Source organism: Sipha flava, unplaced genomic scaffold (genome assembly GCF_003268045.1).
Source record: "Sipha flava isolate LNK unplaced genomic scaffold, YSA_version1 87_pilon_pilon, whole genome shotgun sequence".
Taxonomy (NCBI): Eukaryota; Metazoa; Arthropoda; class Insecta; order Hemiptera; family Aphididae; genus Sipha; species Sipha flava.
Window position 1 is genome coordinate 723,251 of NW_020273629.1, and position 25,086 is coordinate 748,336.

At 27.6% G+C, this 25,086-nt stretch overlaps 1 protein-coding gene and 1 long non-coding RNA gene across 4 annotated transcripts in view; one reads left to right on the forward strand and one right to left on the reverse strand.

Annotated features, from left to right (window-relative positions):
• The window catches only part of LOC112693451 (alkaline phosphatase-like), a 326,574-nt gene that overhangs the window by 140,132 nt on the left and 161,356 nt on the right, over nucleotides 1–25,086 (reverse strand). The gene's annotated exons all lie outside the window — the stretch shown is intronic.
• On the forward strand, nucleotides 13,240–14,282 carry LOC112693452. Its single transcript, XR_003149479.1, has 3 exons — nucleotides 13,240–13,572; nucleotides 13,630–13,891; nucleotides 13,993–14,282. It is a non-coding gene; the product is annotated as an uncharacterized LOC112693452 (long non-coding RNA).

Consider the following 25,086-nt stretch of genomic DNA (forward strand, 5'->3'; position numbering starts at 1 on the left):
AATGGCATGCACGCAGGCAAAAAAATATATCTAGTCAAGACACCACTCGTTTTATATTGCATTCAGAGAATCAGGGGCAGCGATGCACTTATACCATCCATTCCATTCGTTCAAAAAAATGTATTTTTGAGAGTCAGTCATCTTATATATTTGGTTCAGCCAATATTAAGTTAAATTGTTCAATCAAGATATAATAATGTTATAGATGTAGATAAACTATAAACAGCATAATTATACGATTTTTGTTATCTATTTTTAAAATTAATTTTTTTTTAAACGAAATTGTCATGTTTATCTATTGTAATCGAGATAAATTGCTATTTATAAAGTTATGAATATTGTGTATCGAAAGCAAACTATGTATGACGAAAAGATGTAACCAAACAGAAACGTGTTTCGGCATAATGATAATCGATTAGTGAAAACAATAATGACTTATTACAGTGAATTGTTTGAAAACGGTCGGTATACGTTTTTTCTACAAGCAATAAAATGTTTCAATCAATTTTTTACGAAGTGAAAACCAAGAGGAAAAAAACGATATTGAATTTGTTTGATTATTGTCGGACAGTACGAAACGATCGCATTCAGAATGTGATGTACTTCAGTCACTCTATATTTTATCTGTGTCACAGTCTTGTTTTAATTTATTTCGAAGTTTTCCTTTTCTCTTTGGAGATGATATACGCTTGTCGAATGGTCTGGTATTTGATATAAATCTGTCACTGGGACGTCGCACTAGTCATCTAATATTCGTAAATAATACCTAGTCTAACCTGCATTCGATCGAAGCTGGAACTTGGTATAAATTGTAGTATGGGTGACAAAAACTCAATATCGCTCAAGGTAAAATTAACTACTTGTTCTTCGGGAAATAATAACATTCGTCGTGTCGGCATCGGATAGGGGTCTGCAAGCTACTTCATTTGGAGTCCGGAAGATTGAAAATAATAAATAACCGAGGTAGAGAGGAAAAAATGTGATTTATTGTATTATTCACTATAATATTATGACTGAAATATTTAAATCTAAATTACAATATTGAACAGATTTTTTTTAAAAATATTATAGCGCGATTAATGAAGTATAATATAATGTATATATACTTCATTTTTTTTCTTCATAGTTCTATTAATAAGTAATATTCGAAATATTTAATTTATTTATCAAAATAAGATTTGTTGACAGTCCAGTGGTCTCTGCTTTCCGTCAGTTGCCGACACCGTTGGTAGTGGAATGGAATACCGGCTACTGTGCCGTACTGCGGATCACTCGTGCTCTAAAATATAAATTCGCGGGCAAACGGCATTCGAGATTAAATGAAAACTCGGTTATAAAATCCCGCTGTTACGACATGTCGATCGGAATCCGTACTTAACCATTGTCGTACAGTATTTTCCGTTATGAGAATATGAAGATGACACCATCCGCACTCTGTTATCCAGATCAGCCGGAGAGTTTGTATGGCGAAAAATCTGGATAAAACATCCAGTACGGAGTAAGCAGCCGGTATTCGAATAAACAATGAGCGAAACAATTTCTTTAGAACGAGATTAATATCCTACGGTTTTGAAAGTGTGGGTAGCTGAGGGATTTAACACGTTGAAAAAAAAACATAAATAAGTAAAACAAAAACTTTCTGTTACAGTTATAATTTGATTACCGTGATATTTTACTTTGATGCAAAAAAAAAAGATGATATTTGTATATATATAATGAATTACAACGATTTATGTGTATTATATTATAATACCCTATTGTTCTTAATTAATATAGTGTACATGTATAACCATCATGATTACTTTCACAAATAAATGAACAATTACATAAATAATAATATAAATAATTCATTATTATTATTATTATTACTTTTATTATATTACATGTAACAAGCATAAAAGAAAACCAAAATATACTTACTCTTTACGTTATCAGCGATTTAAATAAATTTGAAAAAAATTATTAGTTTCACCATCACTTCCTTCTATTCCGTATTAAACGTCACTTAAATTTGATTAAACATCTAAACATGCTTTTATCGAATAGAAATTTAAATAATTGTAACTTTATCGCCTGCTGGTATACATTACATTTATAAATGGGTGATTTTCTGTGTAAAACTAAAAATGTAAAAAGGTTGTTTGTATTTATCTTACACACACACAGAAATACGTGGTGCATAAAGTACAACGCTCGTATAACTAAGTTGTGAACTTATTTTCTTCGTATATGTTGTGACCAATACACTCTATATACGTGTTGATACCAACAATACAGATAGTCTTACATTCGCATTGTTTAACAGTTGTCTTCGAATCTATCTTATGTAGTGTCGTCCAATCCATAATATGTTGTCCTGAAATCGTATGGAACTATCAATAATAACCAAACATTATGTCTTCAGGTGATTTAATATTTATAAATAATTCAACCATGTATTAATTTTTTATCGAATAAATAATCAATGATAAAACAATCACATGCATGACCGTTCAACATTATAAGATTATTATCACTATCTTCAAGATTTTTACATTTCGCATGTGCGATATTGCTCGATGTATATTAAGACGATTTGAAATATTTTTTGTACGTCAAGACCATACCTAGTAAACATGATTCATTAGTATAACTAAAAAAATAAAACGTACCGAAAACTCAGTAATTCATTTCATGTAATAAAATATCCTTGATAACGCGGTAAACATATAAACAATTTTGTAAAAACGCACTATAAATGATTCGGAACTATATCACTTTTACATGTCGGTTATTTAAAGTGAATATTTTATTCTGTGAATTCGGTCTATGAATGGAGAACAGTGTAAAAAAGTCGAATTTTTGTAGACAGCGTATAAATATAAATTCCAAAAACAAAAATGTTGTATCAGTTCGTTGAAATATGCAATAAACAAAAATAAAATAAAACGTTAATATTTTCACTACACGATAGAAATATAATATTATGAACTGTAGTAGTTTGTCATTTAAGGACCATAATGTTATAACATTTTATTTAAATCAGCAATATTATTATTATTCCACACTATACATGATACATTACGTCAAAATGCCGAATCAATAATATGTTATAATTTTAAGTTTTTTACAATATTAAAACAATCGTCATACAATATATAAATACCGCATGGAAATACCGCTCTATGTCGTACAAGGGTTTCAAAGTTTAAAATCCAGAACAGATGGAATATATCATAGATGTGCGCATTTTAAACGGAAAAATTTCTATGAAACTATTAAATATTACACGAATTATTATTATGTCGATTTGTGTACAGAAATATACGTGTGTTAAAAAAATTACATTTATAAAATAATGAACATCGATGTCTCCCGTGTCTAGAATCGTATTTTAATATTATTTTCCATGAAACACGTGCACGTTTTCTCAATGTTCAACAAACATTTAGGAAATTATTCGTTCCGTTTCGTTATAGACGACAATTTTTTGCGGATACGTATTGTACTAGTATATTTTAATCGATACAAGACGGAAACTGTGATTCAGATCACCTACTTGTACCGTTTAATTACGATAATTTTCCAGCAGCCAAATGCAAGAACACGTGGCTCTGTCTTGAATATCCAATAACATAAACAGTTTTGTGTCTATTTTATACTCAAAAACCAATCATAATTCGTCAATTGCGTTGTCGTCAATCGTAATGATGTAATCTCACATTTTTTTCTTCAACACTTTTATATGCGACGGACGACGAGCAAATCAATGCAATATATGGTGTTTGAATGACTAAGAGATAAATTTTAACGTACCTTGTCACCTCATTGAGTCATTGAGAGGGAGTAAAATAGTAGACACGTAAAGGTAAGTTTGTATTTGATACAATTGTCATTGTATGTAATACCAAATCACTTGTAGTATTGAGATGATGTTGGTGTGAAGAATTATTAAACCGCAAGTACGCAACGACCGTTGAATTAAGTAAAACAAAAGCACTCTCGAATATAACTCTCTCCATAACCTTCGGTATAATATTGTACAATTATTCCGTAAAAAGACAGTGTAACAATGTAATCGATAGGAAATGTCCCAAAATAAATATTTCATACGAGTAGCTTTTTTTATAATTTTGTTAATTGATTTTCATTGAGACATTGTTTAAAGAAATTTTTTTCTTTTTGTAATTATTCACGGACTTCAAACGAAAAACTATACCATATTCCGTCATGTTACAACGGTATATTATAATTATTTATCTTATCCATTGAAATTTGTAATTGTTTCGATTTTCTGTTGATTAATTTGGTAAGCAAAATACGAAAAAGTCATAATTAATAACTCATAGACAACACGATATTTAACCATGGATAAATGTTTACATGGTATTCTAAAGTATGAGGTTGTATATTCTGGTTTATTTATTTAGTTTTTCTGGAAACACAAATATTTGATTAAATATTCTGTTGTGGCACGAAGAGAATTTTTCTCTTAAAGTCCCGAGAAAAATAATAAAATAATATTTAAAAAGTATTTTAGTACATATTTTGTTGGAGTTTTTCTATCTTGCCAAGATCGTCTCGTTTACAAGATTTTAGAAGAAATGCGAATGACAACGGATGTTCTAACAATATTTATAAAAGATTTTTCAATAAGAGCGGCTTGATGTTAAAACAAAATAAAACGAGCTGTTTGTTAGATATTAATGATTTTTTTTTTTTTTGATAGTCATATGCATGCCAATAGTTTTTAGCTGTAAAATTATGCATGATAGGTTAATAATAATATTCAAATAAAAACTGTTATTAGCAATAATATACTGACACAAAAATGTTGAACACCTTGTATACCTATCGTTCGTGAAGAGTTTGGTGAGCTAAATAATAGCATTTAAATATTATATCGTTAAGATGACTTCACAATTATCAAAAATTGCTTAGGAACTTTACATATTTTACTTTTACTTTTCATTCTAGTATGTGGCATACCTAATATTTAAAATTAATATATATAAAGTATTAAATTTAAATTGAATATTGTTGACCATAAATCTTTAAAGTAAATTAAATAACTCAGGTCAATACAAATTTATTAAATATTGTGTATTTAAAATTATATACGTAATTATAATTAATATAATATAATATATAATATAATAAAATAAATTAAATGTACTACGTTATGTAATAATTATCTCAATATTCTCAAAGTGTTCATATTTTCATGAAAATTTTAAATAAGACATAAGATAATATAATAATATGTAAGTTTTTCAAAAAAAAAACAATGATCTTACGAATAACCAGTGTTTTATTTGTATTTTATCATCACAGTTTTTATGAGTATGATTTAATTCCCATATAATAATATTTTCATTGCTTTATTTTAGATTTGTATAAAGTACTTAATAAATCTTGTTTAAATTGCATGTAATAAAGTTCTTATATTATTATTTGTTTGACTTTTGAGATAAGTAACTGATAGAGTTCAGTGGCGTATATAGAAATTAATTTCGGAGGGGGTTATGAAAAAATAAATACTAAATGAAGGTTATAAATTAACTTATTTTTAATAACTATGAAAATTAGAATACATAAATTTAATTACAAGACAAAGTCTATTTTCGAGGTATATTTACAAGATTATTTATCACTTCATCAGTTTATTGAAATACTTCGATGACTTGACATGAGAGCTAATCCTGTTAGTCGATTTTTGCTTGTACTATTTCTCAAGCACGACTTCAATCTTTTCAATATCGAAAACGATCTTTCTGATGACGCTGTTGAGACTGGTAAAGTTACTAATATTGACATTAAGCACCATATATTTGGAAAAAATTCAACGGATAGTTTATTCAAAGTATCAATAGCAGATTTGGATTTCTGACAAACCACGGAACATTTGCAATTATTCTGAAGACTTTGTTTTGGACAATTTGCATTTTTTTGATGTGCGAGGATGCATAATTACCCCATACCGGGCAAGCGTAGGTAAGAATCGGGCGTATAATTTGCTTAAAAATTAGGAGAGAGCATTTTTTTCCCATACTAGACAGTTTGGTTTTAATTAATACATAGATTAAAGAAATGCACACGTGGGTCGTACTAACCATAAATTTCGGGGGGGGGGGGGGGACCCCCAACCCCCCCCTATATACGCCACTGATAGAGTTAACACTAATAGTAAATATTATTTTCTTTTGACACAGATTCACGCAGTATAAAAATGTCAATTAAAAATTGAAAAAATTTAATTAATCAAATTGAAAATGCACAATTATTGAAAATTAAGTTTTAGTTGAACTATAAGTTTTCAAAACATCATCAAGTTTTAATAAAAATTGAAATAACTTGCATTTTATGCAGTCCGAAGAAAAATGTACTTACAAAGAGATGAGAAAATGGTGTATTTTAAATGTAAAAAAATCATAGATGCTATAGTAGTTTTATTTAAGACAAATCGGCTAACTTTATATTTTTCGAGATTTTACTCAAATGGACGTCTTCTTTTGACCCGAAAAGTAATTTCTTATAGCCAATATATCACATGAAACTACGTAGTATCCCCTTAAGGGATTTAAAGCGTCCAAACTACAATGAATTTCGTAAAAATAAACCATAGTCTACAATTTACTTGACTCGACTTTCATATTATAAAAATGGTACAAACAACTTTTCAGCACCTTAAATTCTTTATGTCTGCAGTGACAAACTTTCAATTTATAAGCACTTAATTTGAGAAATACTTTAATTTTAATATAACAATGTTAACATTTTCAGTCTTAATAAATGATTACAGTTAACAAAACACTAATAAATTATGGTTTTTAATGAAATTAGGTTATCGATGTATTCAGTATTATATTAATGCGTTTCATATATTATTATAATTTGTGGACAAATAACATAATATGTATTATTCAAATTATTATATTTTAGGTAATTTTTTATTTTTTCTTCAAACAATATGAGTTCAATTAGATAGAAGACTCAAATTTAAGATTAAAATTAAAATGCCTTCTATTTTTAATACGTCACCTTGTAGGGTGAGAACAGAAAAGAAATGTTCATTCTAAACTATTATGTGCTCATATTATACATACTATTAAAGACATACGAGTATATATTGTTTAGGAGATACTGCCTAAATATCACTTTACTTTATGGATGTGTATTTTATATTAATGTAATTTGATACAAAATAAAATTCTTGCTCTCACAAATTAATCGGATAACTATTTTCTAAAAAAAAAAATTTCTATGTTAATTTTTTTTTTAAACTTTGTCATTTATTCATATACTTATACTCAGTATCTACATCCTTTTAGAAGTACAATTTTAATTTAGTTGTTCGTATTAATTATCGAACACATCACAATTTATCAATCAAAAATCATATCATTATTTTAACTTTTTTTTAATTAATTTACTCGAAATCCAATAAACTAGCCTTTTATACCAAGAAGAATTACATATAAAACTAAACCACCGACGCTTATCAATCATTAATTACTTTGCTTAGTCCATTTATTTGAATTAATTAAATTGCAATTATTTTTACCTGTATACTTTTTAACATTTAAGTTATTCCATACCCACTTAACTTACAAAAATATGTATTGAAGCTGGATACAGTTTTTGATATAATTGTAATATTGTTTAAAAAATACTCTAAATCGTAACTTTAAAAGATATCTTAAATGTGACTATCATGAAGAACTTAAGAAATTATGTTTATCGCAATGGTAGTTCATTGTACTCAATTATATCCATCGTATCATAAAATTATGATTTTATGAATACAACAATAGCATACAAAATAAAAACAAATACGGTGATTTTTTTATTATTTTTTTCCCCACCTATACAACTAAATGTATTGTTTTAAGTAACAACTCTATTTGTCAAAAAAAAAAAAAAAACGTGTGTTTATTATGTATTACGAATATATGCATACACTCGGAATAAATTTGAACGTGCTACATTATATAAAAGTAATGTGTTTGAACAAATAAAAATTGAATTGAGTTTAACCGTTAACCTATACATTTTGTCACTTCGAGTTCACACAATTTTGTTTGTCTGGCACACGATTGAAACAATGTTCCGCTTAACCTAGGTATATACATATTATAATACATATGTAAATTATGTACATAGCACGCGATCTCGAATATTATTCACATTGTGCCCTGAAGAAAATACCTACTCGTCATTTTAATCTTCAAGCCATATTCCTTGTACGATTTCGTCAAAACAACAATCAATATGTCGGAATAATTCGCAGTCGATTCCATTATTGAGATTATATGAAATTTACGAATGTCATCAACGTACCGTACTCGTCATCACACTTATAAAATGCATGTTTATACCAGGAATCAGCAAATTTATCGTTAAAATTTGTTGACTTATGTTAAGAAAACACTCATCCGAACCAAATTTATTAAAAAAAAAAAGAACAATAACTTGTTGAAACTACAGACCACAAATAAGTATAGATATGCATTGGAAAGAAAATAGATTTTTGTGTTCATTTTTTTTAAATATTTTCGATTTTTAATGAAATTAAGTCTATTCATTTAAATGCTTTCGTCAAAATTGATTTAAACTCGCTTGTCTCTTTTTTCGGATGTAGAGATTTTTTTTTTTGATCAAATTCGGTGATTAAGAATAATCTGGTCGAATTAAATTTGAATAACATAGTAGATCAACCGATTTACTTAAATATATATATATATATATATATATATAAAATTTGGATAAGGAATTTATTTTATTTTTAATTTAAACTATAGCAGTCATTATACACAAATTGGGAAGGACGTAAAGTTCTTTTTAGTTGAAATACTTAGCATAGCAATTAACAGCATTGTGTTAGTATTAGTATTAACTTCGCTCCTAAACTCTTTGGTAATCACTCATCCAAGAACTAGTTAGGCTGGATGCAATTAATACACCAAGAGATACATGATGTTAATCTTACCACCAAAATATGACTCTTAAATGATGAATACAAATAAGGGTAGGGGGTAGTGGCATAAGTAGGTCATTGGAGGCCCGTGTGCAGAGATTAATATGGGCCCTCAAAAAAAGTATATAAGCAGTAATAAAATATCTTAGAATTGCGCTCTTAGCCCATGCTCTCTTGCCCTGCACTGAATAAGGCCTTGATTTTTCCTATGGGTAAAAATATGGTTTAACTTCTTTTGAACGCACATTAAAGATATAATAATAATAATATATATATAAGTAAATAGTAAATAAGTATAATAAGTAAATTTTGTTCAGCAATCAGCATATAAATAAATAATAGGTACTTTACAATTTTCTACTTTTTCCTGTATAAAACCAGACCAAGGTGAAAACTGCGTTAGCATTGTTTCAGCCCAGAATAACAATTTTTTACTTACCTATGCTAGGAACAACAGCAGGAATTGTAGAAAAAAATTTGTTGATTTTTAGTAATTTTGACATAATCTCTTGAATATCCTTCTTCTTTTTTAGTTTTTAGTGTCTACTCAAACATTTTTTATTATTGGTCAATAATATAGTATTTTAGTATTGTTTTTAATAGCACGTTTATTATAAACTGTTACTACTATATGTTAAAAAAAAATATTAAATAATTTAATACTTAATAATAATAAAATACGAATCATATTATAACATGAACATAAAAAACAAGACACAGTTTCAACGAAATCCAAAAATTGGTAACTGTGAACACTATACTGTATCATTGTAGCACACTATACAGGGCTGAAGCTATGATATAACTGTATTGTTGTTGTAGGCATTATTACTATAAATTTTTCCATTTTATTTTTAGCCATTACTCATTATGAAATGCAATAATATAAAATAATATTTATAGTGTATTAGTATACCAGTTTGATAACTGTAAACTGTTTCGCATATGAGATTTGTTGTAGATAATATTTTTTTTTAAATCGGGCCTCTAATGATATTATATTATTATTTATTAGCGTTAAGACCATATAGATGCATAGTACTAATACAAGGTTCGTATTTCTTAGTATTTTTTTTCAGATATCAAAATAATATACTTATTTTTGTGAAATTTTGAATCGAATAACGAATGTAGAAATAGCCAATAGGGTAGGTATTGTAAGTTGGGCTGGGAGCGCTGGGGTCCCCTTCGGTCCCGAGGTCCGTGACATTTGCCTACCCGCTGGTAGGGGACAATTGGGGTGATACCCCTATTCTAAAAAAAATTAGACTATGAGTGAATATATTTGTATGCATCTATTTATATATATAATATGAAAATTGAATATTTTTCACGCGCGTTTTCTAAAACTACTCATCTGATTATCTTGATTTTTTTTTAAATATAAAAGAGTATATTATGGAGGAGGTTTTAATTTTTATTTAAATTTAAGTGAGTAATAATTTGTTTATAATTTTTTTATTTTTCAATATCCTACGGTGTAGTGGGGAAAAAAACATAAAAGTAAATAGTACACTAATTTACTTATAACTGTATGTATAAAACATCTCACTTTATGAGCCAATTTATTGGTACATAACAGGTGAAACAAACGATTGTAATGATTTGAATGCATTGAATTACCAAGTGTATTAACATGTATACATGGGTATAATTAATAATTTATAATTAGACAGCGGTCCAACCGATGGAAACCTATTGCATTCTATACATGGTCAAACAATCAAACTTAACTACCCGCGGTAGCCTTAAACATTGAATGGGTAGGGAGGGGTGTTCTGGACTTTGAATAGAGTTAGTGTTATTATATATTTACATATATTAAATTCAAATACCATTCACCCGTTGACTGATCAGCGCATAGCCAAAATATACCATACGGATTGATTTGACATTTCGGGGAAATATACTCGTACTAATTATCCTATATATGTTAGGTGGACTGGGAAAGAATTTTTCAAAAATGCCATTTTTAAGAGTCAAAAATGTTTTGGGCATGGGCAAGGTATGTACAGATTTTTTTACTTCTTAAAAATTATTTTATTTCATAAGTTGATTTTTATAAATATCAATTGAGGTATTTACAACGTAAATTAATCATAAATAAATATCATTAGATCATTAAATATTATCATATATGACAGTATAATTGTCTACAATTTAGCTTTTTTTAATTTTATTGTACCTTTCTCGATATAGTAATCGATAAATTCTTATTTAAAAAATACAATATCTCTTGAGCGAAGCTGGCTAATTCGAAAACAACGCCATAATATGAAAAGGATTTTATTGTATGTATAAAATAGAATAGAAATGTTTCTTGGGTCAACAACATCGTTACGATTGTATTTCTGCCGTAAAACAAGCTTTGTCGCGGTTGCCACGGTGCACCGTAAACCAAACCGGGTATAATATTAACTTACAGCTGATAACTGCTTGTACCGGAAAAAACATATTCAACCCGTCGCGTGCACACTAATATACACGTATATATACAGTGAAAACAGTCGAAGATGCGGAATCGCACAGAACCTGAAAATCATTCAATTTGTGACGAGTTTCGAGCCTACCAGTTTCACAATGCTGCTTTTAATACGAATTGCTGTAACAGCGGAGTAAATATTATTTTATCTATGGACAATTTGCCGTCTTTGACAGATTTCGCTGTGTAATAATAATATTGCGTATGTTTCGACAAGTATAATAATATTATACTTAAATAAAATATAATATTATAATATGTATATAATATTAAATAATAATATTACAGTATATTATACTAACAGTATCAAAAAACTGTCGGCTTGCAATGCGATCTATTTGAATCGGAGGAGCGTGAGCGGGTTAACGGGTGTGTTTGAATTCGATAACTCGGCGGGACACTGCCCACACACCCGCACGTATGCTGTCCACTGCAGCTATCAACGACAGCTGTACACGATTGCGTAGCAGAAAATTTATAATACTCGTACAGTAATCATACGCATTGCTACTGTTTGGAATATTTCGATTATTGTGCAAATATTAGCATTATAACCATCGGAGTATTTGTCGACACATTATGTACCGGCCTAATCATAAGTATATTATTTCGAATGCGCAACGATACTCGCAGTATCATATTGTGTACGTAACTATTATTCAATTAGACTAATAACAAAAATAATTATTGAAATTGTTGAAACGTAAATCTAAATACATTTATGTCGATATTGAGTTTCATAAATGAAAAGTCTATACATATAATCTACGCAATTGCAATATTTATATACAATTGTAACGTAGGTGGCATAGGATTCTCACGTGAAAAGAAATTAAACCATAGAAAATCAATATGATTTGTTTGAAATGAATACGTTATTAGTTTAAAAAAATAAAGCGCGAGAGAATAGTGAACTAGGTCTAGATAAACATCGCGGAATTCAATGTAAAAAAAAAACTCGCCTAAGATCAATCCCCGATATCGGATGAACTGTTACAATTTTATCGTATTCAAAACCTATTCGGTGCAGGTTCCAAATTAACGAACCAAACTCTAAGGTTAGGCGTACCATAAAAAAGTACAAAGTGTTTACGCACGTATAATTCATATCCAAAGTATTGCGTTTTATAAAGTCTACATTTCTAGAGAGTTTAGCGCAAATAAGTTTTGTGTGACGCTTGAAATTCAAATCGGATGACAAAATTATACTGAGATCACTCACTTCATTCACGACATTAATATTGAAACTTAGCTAGGTTATAATGGTAAAATAAGTTTGTATATTTGCAGTGGAATAATATTTGCATAAATTTATTCTTATTTAAATATAATTTGTTATCAGAGCAATATGTTGTGAAATTTGTTTAATTATTATTAATTATTAATAAATGTAATTACTATAAACTATTCAATTTATTTCACGTAAAACTTTAATATTTACTATACTAGAGACATCCTATACACTGTTTACTTCAAATCTCAATGATTTTTATGATTTATTTTGTAAACCTCGGTAAAAGTTATTTCCGTAGAAGACATTTTTTAAAGCGAAAAGTTTTTTTTTTTTTTAAAAAAAAACACTTAAATATCTTTCAAGAGTATAATTTACTCGTCTAGTCGACATGGAGATATTATTATGTAGCGAACGTGTTTGTCGACTGAAGAGGTTCTGTAAAAAGTGGTACTTAAAAAAAATATGATATTATTGCGCTGTAAAACACGTATTCTTTGTGGTATATGAACAAGATAACCTATGGTTAGTCATCATTTTTATTAAACAGACCATCATGTGTACGTTGGGAATACATTGTGATTCACAATTCACCGTGTTGCGTGTATAATTCAACTTCGATACGATGCGCTATTTTTGCGGTGTGCGCACATTGAAGGCCGGACAAGCGACTAGAGATTATCTGTTAAAGTAATTTTATCATTGTATGGTGGATTGGATGTATATTTTAAATGTGGTTATCAGGAGTGGTGGCCGAACGCAATTTGCTAATTTGTTACAGACACAGTTTACAGAAAATCTTATCTTAAGTCTCTGCTGGTGGGATGTTCCAGCCGCGTGCCAATAAATTGGAGACAATCCAAAGGATCCACTTCAGACGTGTCTAGCTGGCTTTAAATTAGGGTGAGACCACTAAATACTTTGGCAATGGTTTAAGAATAAATCGGTTCTTAAAATTAGATTCACTTTTACCGGTACATGTTCCCATCACTTACGCATTGACGACTGCTTATAACCACACACAAAAATATAACATCGTATTTTATTATTTTTCAATAAACACGAGTATTTTAAATTGAGAAAAAGTCGTATTCAGATGGGTAAATTATACGAGTTTTACTATGGAGACATATGGCTCTACATACATTATAAATAAGTACAAAAACCAAAATAAGTCTCAAGCATTCACTTATCCGAAAAATAATTTTCTACTAACTCATGGGTACGGGTAATATAATCAATATAATATAGTAATATAATCAGTGATATGGCTTCAAATTTTTTGTGTGAATAATAATAATAATAATAAATAAAAATAATTAGTATAGAGTAAGGCAGAACGGGAATCAATGAGCAGACAGACGACTACGACAAGGAAGTGAAGAAAATAAGTGAAACAAAGTTACAATTAAACTGAGCTAGTAAGCCGACTTTAGGCAATTCAAACTGATCGAGGAATGTATCAAAGGTAAAGTGGCCAAAAAATCATACTTAAAAAATTATTACAAATGCGAATATTATTAGTATATTTTTAAAATATTGAAATGTGAGCATATATGCTATATAATTGTATTTGTGTTACATGAATTGTTTGACTGTCGACTTAATTTACAAAAAGCGCTTCATGTAACATTATGATCAATAATTGTCAAATCAATTGCTTATAAATGTTTACCAAATATTTAAAAAAAACATTTTAAGACTTGATATAATTTGTTTTCGTAATTTTTTTCTTCTAATCTTACGGTTTATGTACGAAATCATAATTAAAAATCACAATCACAACACGACTTGTAGCACAGTTTAAAATATTATTTAAAATTCTAGTAAATTCAAAACGCGTTGTAAAATGTGAAAACATGGAGCTGTTTAGTTATGAATTACCAATTTATGAAACCAATTTAAAACATGAAAAGAATATTTGCTATTTTATTTTATGGACAGATTTTAATAAAAATATTCAGAGAAAATATCACAAATTCGTTTTCTATTGATTTAACAGTTTTGTTGTAATTTGAGATATCACTCATTATTTAAATCAATATAAGTGAACTGAAATAATGTTCTTTAGTTTTTCACAACTACATTATTTTGGAAGCAAAGAAAATAATTTAGTGCTTATGTGAAAATGAACAAAAATAATTGATTTATATTTCAATGTTTTTATATCGTTCGACAAGTTACAATAGCATAAAATAATCAAGAAAAGTGACAAATAGTAAGTTATTTCTTCACTGTATTCTATAATTTATTTTTAATCTAATAGTATAAAAATGTAATTTAATGATGATTATATTGAATGAATTTGCTTAATAGAACTGATTTTCACGATATTTTTGTGTAAAAAATAACACAAATGGTTTATAGAACATCATGCTTAATGCATATTAATCAATCCACGTTTGAAAAATTATTTCGCGAGTAGAAAAGTTTAAAAAAAATTAGAAATGTTATTATAATATTTTGTTATTATGAACTATTTATTTATTATTTTACTAATTTTACTAATTATTTTACAAAGTATATACTTAAAATAGAATCAAACTAATACTAAACAATTAAAAAAATAATAATAATAATAATAAAAATATATAAAAAAAAAAATGTTAAACATTTTCTATACCTATATTTTTATTTTTTTGTTGATTAATGAATAATATATTTTAATGAAATCATTGTTTTTGTTTTTAAACAATTACAAGAAAGAACCAAGATATCCAAGTGTAAACAAATTGTATTAGTTAGAATTAATGAATTAGAGAAAAAAATAATTTGTATCAGTATTAGTTATATAATGATTAACTAAAAATAAATCTGAATTACGTGTATTTTGACATGGAATTTAAATATTAATTTCAGATAATAACTCATGATACATAATGATAAAGTTCATAAGATTAAAAACAAACATTAAATCTGTTATGAAAAGGAGAATTTTCGAAAATGAAATTATGTTATTATTAGTTGGTTATTTATACATTTTTCGTAATCATAATTCGAGTTTAAAAAAAAAAAAAGTCGATATTTGTTGTACTATAAAGACGTTTTTTACTATGTGATTTAATGTTCATGTATATATATATATATATATATATATATATATATGTACACTTAGTCTGATAACGACTTCTATAAATTTTAGCGTTCATTTTAACATTTTAACTTTTTTTTCAATAAAATAACACCATAAATATATAAAAATATTTACGTAATTATATAGTTGATTAATTGTGTTTATCGTGTGATTTTTTTTTTTAATTTTTTATCCATAACTATCGTCTCTATTGATATTTGATATTAAAACAATTATATTATATTTATATGTTGCTTGGCGACCATTTTCGTGTTGACGAGGAGCTTTAAAAAAACGTAACTTATGTTATTATAAATATTACATTTTCAAGATTTTTTTTTTTACTATTATATTTATAACTATAATGAACCAAGAAAAATAAAATACAGGTACATATTTTTATTCACATAGAAACCATGATCTATGAAACTATTTGATACAATAAAATTATTTTATTTTTCAAATGAATACTAAATTAATAAGATATTCTGTACTTCGTTATTTTAATAAAATACTATTAAATTTTAAGATATACTCGAATGACTACGTTTATAGTAATAGAATAATAAATACGTTTTGAAATAATATTGCTGTCGTTATTATTAACAATTTAATATTTTTTGGCAACAAATCATATTTAACTTGAAGTGGAAGAAAATTAATTCTAACCAAACACTCACAATTTGGATCCATAATCTACATCAGGGGTCTTCAACTTACGGCCCGTCCTGTCATAATATGCAGCCCTGATGTTAAATATTCGTAATCAAGTTTTGTGTTTGTTGGTGTTTCCGAAACGTGATAACTGATAATGACCAATATAAAAATCGTTCGGTACCTCCATAATCAACAAATTTGTAATTATAAACTCTATTGTTATGACTCATAATGGTATAACTAAAAAAAAATTATTATTATTATTCCTATATATTTTTTTTTAAGCCTTTTTTTATTTAAATAAATAACCTATATCAAAATTAATATTTTTAATTTTATCTATATAAATATCTATATCATGTGTGTCCATTAAAAATCGTCCATCCCCGTAATCTTGGTCTGGATTCGCCTTTGGTTTACATATTAAGTGATAAAGTACTTTTGATAAAACGGAGAGAAGCGTCGGGCGTTTTATTTGATAAGAGAATTTCAGAATTTCAATGAGGCTAAAAGGTAAAGATTTTACAGGAGTCTAGTGAGACCAACTAAACTATATAGTTCAGAGTGTTAGGTGGTTGATAAAAGAACAGAACTGAGTATGAGTGTTTTGGAAATAAGAATGCTTAAATGGATGAGTTTATAAGCGAAGATAGAATAAAGAACGAATATATGAGAGGTAGTATTGGTATAGCGTTGAAAGTGGACAATATGAGAGAATATAGACTGAGATGGTTTAGGTATGTGATGAGGAGAGAGGAAACAAAAGCAATGAGAGTGGTTATGAAAATGAACTTTGAATGGGAAAATGGGAGAGGAAGATCAAAAAATACATGATTGGATACGATTGAGAATGATATGAAGGCTGTTGGTATGAGCGTAAGGGATGTAGAAAATCGATATGAGTGTAGGTTTAGAACAAGGGTTGCCGAATCCAAATAGTTGGGAGAAAGGTGAAGGAAAAAAAGGAGAAAAATCGATTACATATATACTTATTACATAGCAGTAAATACTAAGACAGGAGTAAGTACTTTTTTATAGTCGAACAAAGAACTTTGAATAAATTTTTATACACTTATTTAGTCAGTACATGTATGTTAATAAAATATTTATAATCAGTAAATTATTATCACCATAGGTAAACATTTTATTAATATAAATTTTAATCCATTGTAATCATACATATAAATACCAACTAATGGCCACCGAAAGTAATTTCATAAATAAAAAATAATAACAATAAAGTTTGATATTTATGTTCTTTTTATATTAATTATATCATCCAAAGAATAATTGAATAATGCGGTATTGAAGATCGAGTAAGTATAATTTGTTTAAAACTATACCTAGTTAGAATTTGAATCTGGAATAGAAGTTTTAAGTTCATGGAACATCGTTAGAAATTATTAAAAATTTACTAAAATATATCAAAAAAATAATATTCAAAAATCGGAACACAACAATATTACCTTTAAAAATAAATATTCTTATATTATTGTTTAAATCGCCATATGCAAAAAAAAAAAAATTGTTTAAAAAATAATTGCAAATTATCGTTAGATAATTTATATTTCTGTTAAGTATTCAGATTAAATAAAGTTAAATAATCTGAAATTTTACGAATAAAATGTTGGTCAATCATATTCAAATTAAAATTAATATTAATGTACAAAATTTAAATATTATTAATGAAATGTAGGGCGTACGCTTAAGAATTTATCTATAATATTGTTGAAAAAATACATAAAGATTTTCACACATGTTTAACTAATTATTATTTCATTCGGCTTCATACATTTAAATTATTTTATATTATACATCATTTTTTTGTTCAGATATTTTTTAATAGGATGAATTTGGTTTTAAAATGATTGTATATTATAACTCAATATTTAGTTACAATTTATCTTAACCAATGCGGTTAAGATAAGCATAACAAAACTATTATGCAAGCATGACAAAGTTTATGCAAAACAAACAAATTGGAATTTGCATCTAAGAAGAGATGTATAAAAAGATAGATAGAAAGAGAGAGAGAGAGAGAGAGAAAGAAGAAATAACATTAATTATACGTATAAAATAAAACTGCACAAAAACCACTTTAACCAGAATACAAGAATAGCCGTAAGAATTTTATAACAGCCTCACTGATGACTCTAGCAGGTAACCGGTACATTATTATTTGGTATATTAACTGGGTAAATACATGTATACATTTAGGTACACTATATTTTTTCCTAATAAGTTTTTGTGTACCATAATTGATAAACTAAAGTCTTTGTCAAAAAGTGTCATATGTTTCGAATGTTACATATAAATACGATTTAAACACAGGAAAACATATCTTAGCTTACCAAGAAAATAAATAAAACCTTATTCGTACATTTTAGGCATAATTGCTTTTTTGTGTTAGATTGAATGACAAATGAACCATCTACCAAAAATATAACAAATGGAGCTTAACCTGTGAGATGAAAAACATTATTTTGTAGTTATCGAATATTTGTTCGTGTACAATTAAATAAAATATAATATAACCGCAAATGATTGATGGTTTTGAATTTATAAGTACGTATCTGATTTTGACATGTAGGCGTTTGATTTAAAACACTATATATCCTTCTTACTAGCAGTACATAGTAAACGGACTACGTTTTTCAGTGTATTAATCGTTAAGTACAATAATATAATGTCAAAATCGAAATTTCTTAAATGTAAGCTTTTACGAGGTGCGAATCTCTACTCAGTAAATTAAAACGTCATATGTTGTATACCAGGGGTGGCCAACATGACTATGTACGCGAGCCACATGTATTAATAAGATTATTTTAAGAGTCAAATTATCTAATCTGTACTTTTATACCACAAAATAAAGATAGCTAATAGCCGATAAACATATATATATATAAATAATTAAGTTAAAATATCGTTCAATTTGACTCATGATTATCTCACAGAATTACTAAGAGAATTATTCTTACATCAATTCAACCATATCTTAAGAAGCTTACTAAAAAAGTAGACACCAAAAAAAAAATACCACGCAAACAAATTTAATTTTATGTTTAATTTTTTAATTTATTATTCATATTAATTATTATTTTTTTTTGTTTATTAATCTGTATATGTATACAAAAAAATTAAAATATTTTGGTTTTTGTAAATAAGATTGCGAGCCGCATACGAATATGCAAGGGTCGCATGCGACTCGCGATCCGCAATTTGGCCACTCCAGTTGTATGCAATAATATGCTAAAGATGAGTTTGTCTTTTACATTATCATTGACTGTTATTCACAGAGCCGTTTTTAACTATGCAGGTGTTATTAGGCACACTTAGGGTACACCTTGGTGTCCATTTTTCCAAAAAAACTATTTGGTAACAATATTATAGTAATGTACATTCATGAAAATCGTCCTGTGTTGATTTGTACTTTGTACATAAAACATTAAATTACTTTATAACGTGTTTTCTCAGGAAAATAGAAAATTATCCATAATATGTGTTTGAATTTCTTGATATTAACAAATAATGTATTTAAAATTCATCACCACGTAAAGCGTATTACATGGCTTATAATATTCTGTTGACAGTTGATAGTTATTTTAACACATTTTATTAACACAAACACGATGTATAATGTTTAAATGAGTATTGTAAATTATTATTAACATATATTCAAGTATTGAAAATGTACAAAAAAAAAAAAAAATTAACTGGTAATATAAAATAATTATATAAATCAACTTTTTAAAATATTATTGATCTCAAATAAACAAAAAACTATATGGGGCTAAACTATTATGAAAAAAATTAAAATGTGAAATTTTTACAAAACAATATGCAATAAAAACAGTTAAGTTCACTTATGCACTTTAATAGTATGTAGTAATACATATTTAAGATACAATTTATAGAATACGATTGTATGATTATTGGTAATAACTTGAACCAGATGATTTGTATTTCAGGATTTTTATACCATATTTCCTAGTACAATTCATGGATTTGCAAACCAAAACAATATTGAAATCGCACCCAAGATTATATTATTATTATTATTGTTTGGAAGGTAATCATCTAAGATACCTTTAAAATTACTTATTACGAAAAAATAACGGTTGAAATAATAATCTTACCATTTGAATAATACAAAAGGGGGGGGGGGGGGTTATGGCCGTACCTTCCCATGGTCTCCCCTGTGAGTAGTGTTATTATTACCTGAAATATTCAATTAGGAACATAATTCTGCGGATGTATGTGATAATGGCACGAAACGAAACGGTATCAAACCGACAGCTAAACGTCTTAGGACCTCCTGGCTCTATCGACTTAAACAGCCCTTTTCAGGGCTACCCTGAAATGCGTAATAACTACGTAAAGAAAAAAATAACAAAATTCCTTACAAAAAAATTATAAAAACAAACTTGCAGAGGAGTTAAGGAAATGCGAAGATAAGTTGGCACTCATGCCTGACTTATCCAATGAAGAAGTCTATATCGTTCTAAAAAATATAAAAAATGGAGAAGCAACTGGAACGAATAAAATCCTGCCAGAGTTTCTAAAAATCTTGGACCCCAGAGCATCAGCTGGATCCCATAACTCGTCAATAAAATAGTAAACACGAATACTCTCCCAAAAAATATGGCGAGAAACGAAAGAGATAGCTATCTTGAAACCAAATATAGAAGCTATCAACCCTAAAAACTATTGACCAGTATCCCTGTTGTCAACAATGTACAAATTTTTTGAAAGACTAATCTTAGCGCGATTACAACCTTTACTGGAAGTAACCCTACCAACAGAACAAGCTGGTTTTAAGAAAATATAAATTGCTGTGACCAAACCCTTGCACTAGCAACGCATATAGAAAATGGTTTCCAATGCCAAGATAATTTCGGCATAGTATTCCTAGACCTCTCATCAGCGTATAACACCGCATGGAAGAGAGGGATACTATTAAAATTAACAAAAATAACAAAGTGTAGAACAACGATCAAAGTACTAGAAAATCAACTATCAAACAGGAAACTCCGTGTATCACTTAACGGTAAGGTAAGCGGGTACAAACTTCTCCAGAATGGGCTCCCGCAAGAATCTGTACTGTCTTAAATTTTCTTTATTGTGTATACAGCTGACATAACCGATACTGTTTCAAGAAAATTTATATATGCGGACGATGTGGCGTTAGTAGAACAAGCCAATAAATTCGTAACGTTAGAACTTACGTGAATGATGATATAATAAAAATAAAAAAATATTAAAAGTTATTATTAAACTTAATTAAATATAAAATCAATAAAATATAATTATTGTTCTTGTACAAGAATTAAGAACTTTTTCTTCGCGTACAAGCTGTAGGTGAATTCAATTAAAATACGATACCGCAGTGTCACCGTCAGAAACTACGTTTCACAATGTTTTAAAATGTTAATGAAAAGCTTGAAAAAAATAAAAATTTTAATTTATATCAAACGTCAAATCAAATGTATTAGAATAATACTGAAGTCATTTTTATAAGTATTGAAAAGTATTGCACAAATACCCACTTAAGATAAAATTACAATGAACACTTGTTATCTACTTTTGGTAATTGATTACATCATCACTTGTTAATTTATGAACTAAAAGAGTAACGGGGTAGAATAATAATATTGATCCCTTCGGAACGCGTTTCGCGATCGAAATCCCGCGGCCGACCATCATTTTTGGATCAAGAGTTCACGCTCACGACGGAACGTGCATGGTTATGCGCACAACATTGATTATTATTTACACTTTGCGTGTGATAAGGGACGGGCACTCTTCCCGCGTAATTTATGAACACTGGCACACGCGACGGTCACAACGGATCGGGTTAACGAACAAAAGTCACGTAATCCGGTTTGTGGGATGCGCGATAACATTTTTCTTCTCTCGTTTTCGATCCACCGCGCGTTAACGACTCCGACAGCGGGGTACGTTTGATAATAGTTCCCTTATGCAAGAAGTGGATTTATGGGGGGTGACGTGATGATCCCCCTTCCTTGGGATTTTTTTTTTTATCACAGATTTATTTAATATTTTCGATATAGGTATAAGGCCGTACGGATGTACATAATAAATATTTATAAACGTTACCCAGGTAACAAAATCATAATATAATAACGTTATTATGACATTTCACTTGAAATGAGTAATATTATTTAAGCAATATTAATTCATTATAAATTAAGTACAAAAGTGTGATAATAATATTATAATTATATTTTTTGGCCACAATACCATCATTATTATAATATTTGTAGAAGGATATTATAAAAACAATTTAAGAACTATATCATTATAATATTCCAAAATAATGATTTTTCAATTGTTTTTCCATTCTCATTAATACATTATAATAATTCAACAAGTTTTATAATATTAATGTTACGTTTTTTATACCCAACATTTAGCTAAAAATTTGAATATAAAATTTTTTTACATTTTCTGCTTACAAAATGATAGCATTATTTTGACTAAAGCTTTTTATGAATTTTGTATAAAGCTTTTCCTATAGCTTTTCCATAAGCCAATTACCTTAGGCTATGGAGATAACAGTTGCCAATGAGCTTCTATTAATACTTATTCCCTGCTGTACATTTCAGTTAACATATTATAGCTATTATAACATACCATTTCAAGACTGTATGGATATTTATATTAAAATGCAGCCAGTAAACAATAAATATTTCTTAAATATCTCTTTAATTTATAATAAGGAAAACATAAATGTATAGCTTTTAAAAAAATAGTTATAGTATATCCTTTAAAACTTAACTATCAAGTACGATTGAGCGACGGCACGCAACAATAGACTAATCCTACATAGTAGCATAAAATAAAAATAACTTAGTAATAATATAATACAAATATGTACTTCTATTTTGAATTTTCAATATTAGATAGGTCATTTGTATCCTCTGCTAATTTAACTTTTTCTCTAGCTTCATGTAATGTTCCTATTAAGTAAATAATTAGTAAAAAATTAAAACAAACTACCCATTAATAAAATATTTACAAATGCCTTTTTTCAAAATTCTTGATTTAAAATAATTAAAATCAAATTTATTTGGAATAGTCCTACGTTGTATATGCTTTTTAACATCTTTTTTTGGCCAGGCGCACATGTTATTTTTCATCCAGTGTGAAGGAACAACTTCTACAAAATTTTTTAAATCAAAACTGATTATGCTCCACATTTTTATTGGCTAATTAAACTAAAAGTTAATTTAAATTAATAAACAATTTTAATATGCTAGATATACATAGGTACATAAACAGCATGTTACAAAAATTGATAATTAATGTAATTTTTTTTTCTAATCAGTATTATTTTATTTTATTTTTAATTGATAAGAATGAAAGTTATTACATAGTTAGTCAATAAAATAATTACCTTTCAGTTTTTCTTTATTTAGTTTTGGATGAATATTATCCCCATAATACACATTTATTAATCTCAGATTTTATAATTTCTACAATATATTAATAATTATTATTTTTAAAACTTAATTAATAATTAGTAATTATTATTGTTTGAAGTTCAAATTATTATAGAAAAATTTTTTACCTAATTTAATAAAAATAAATTTTTTAAATAATTTGTATAAGATAAGATATCATCCTATTAATTAAAAGAAGTTATACTTAATAATAAACAAAAAAAAAAAAAATTAAAATTAAAATTTTACAATTATAATACTGTGTGTAGTAAAGGAATAGCAATAAGATTACTGTTTCTCGGAAATATCATAATTTTATTTTTAATATCATTAATGTGCCAGTAATCAAAATCATCCGATAATTGTTGGACTTCATTTATATTCAGGAAAGATGATCGAATTGGTTGATTGTAAAAATATTTTTTTTGAATAAATTTCTTTCCTATTAAAACAACCTCTCCAGTTTCTTTTAAATGAGCAATATTGAATAACTTAACAATATCATCATTATTGGTACAAAAATATGACTCTGCATCAATTTTACTTTTAATTTTGAAGTTGCCTTTAACTAATGTTGTATATTGTGGATTAATTATGATATTATCTACTAAAGGCCCTCTATTATGAGACCCTAACGTAATATAGGTTTTTGGTTTTGTCTTAGTAGGTCGGATAACTAAATTACTTCCTTCATGATATCTATTTATAATTTGTTGTAATGGCTTGTCTGGCATTCTCAGCATTGTCTTTAGTACCTTCATATAGTTTTCAAATGGAAATGCACTACATAAATCTAATGGTCCGTATCTTTCATAATCGTCAACTAAATGGATTAAGCCATGAATATTACTAGATACCAAATGTTGTCCATAAATTTGTTCAAACGATTTTACAAAATATTCTAAAATATTTCTTGCATATTGGACAAATTCACTAAGACCTGGTGTTAAAAGTATAGTTATAGCTACACTTAAAGCTTTAAAGTTTTTAAAATAGTGATCACTCAACACTTTATCTAATACTATTGGTCCAATATATAATAAAAAAGACCTAAACTCAGTTGCTTTCCAACGAGCTACTTCAATTAATGTTCTAGGTTTTCCAGAAAACTAGCAAACAAAAAATGGTTTTAAATTAATTATTAGTTCAGATAATTGATTAATTTTCCATGATGGCAAACAAACATTTAAAGGGCCTTTCATCCACAATATTAGAAATTTTTTG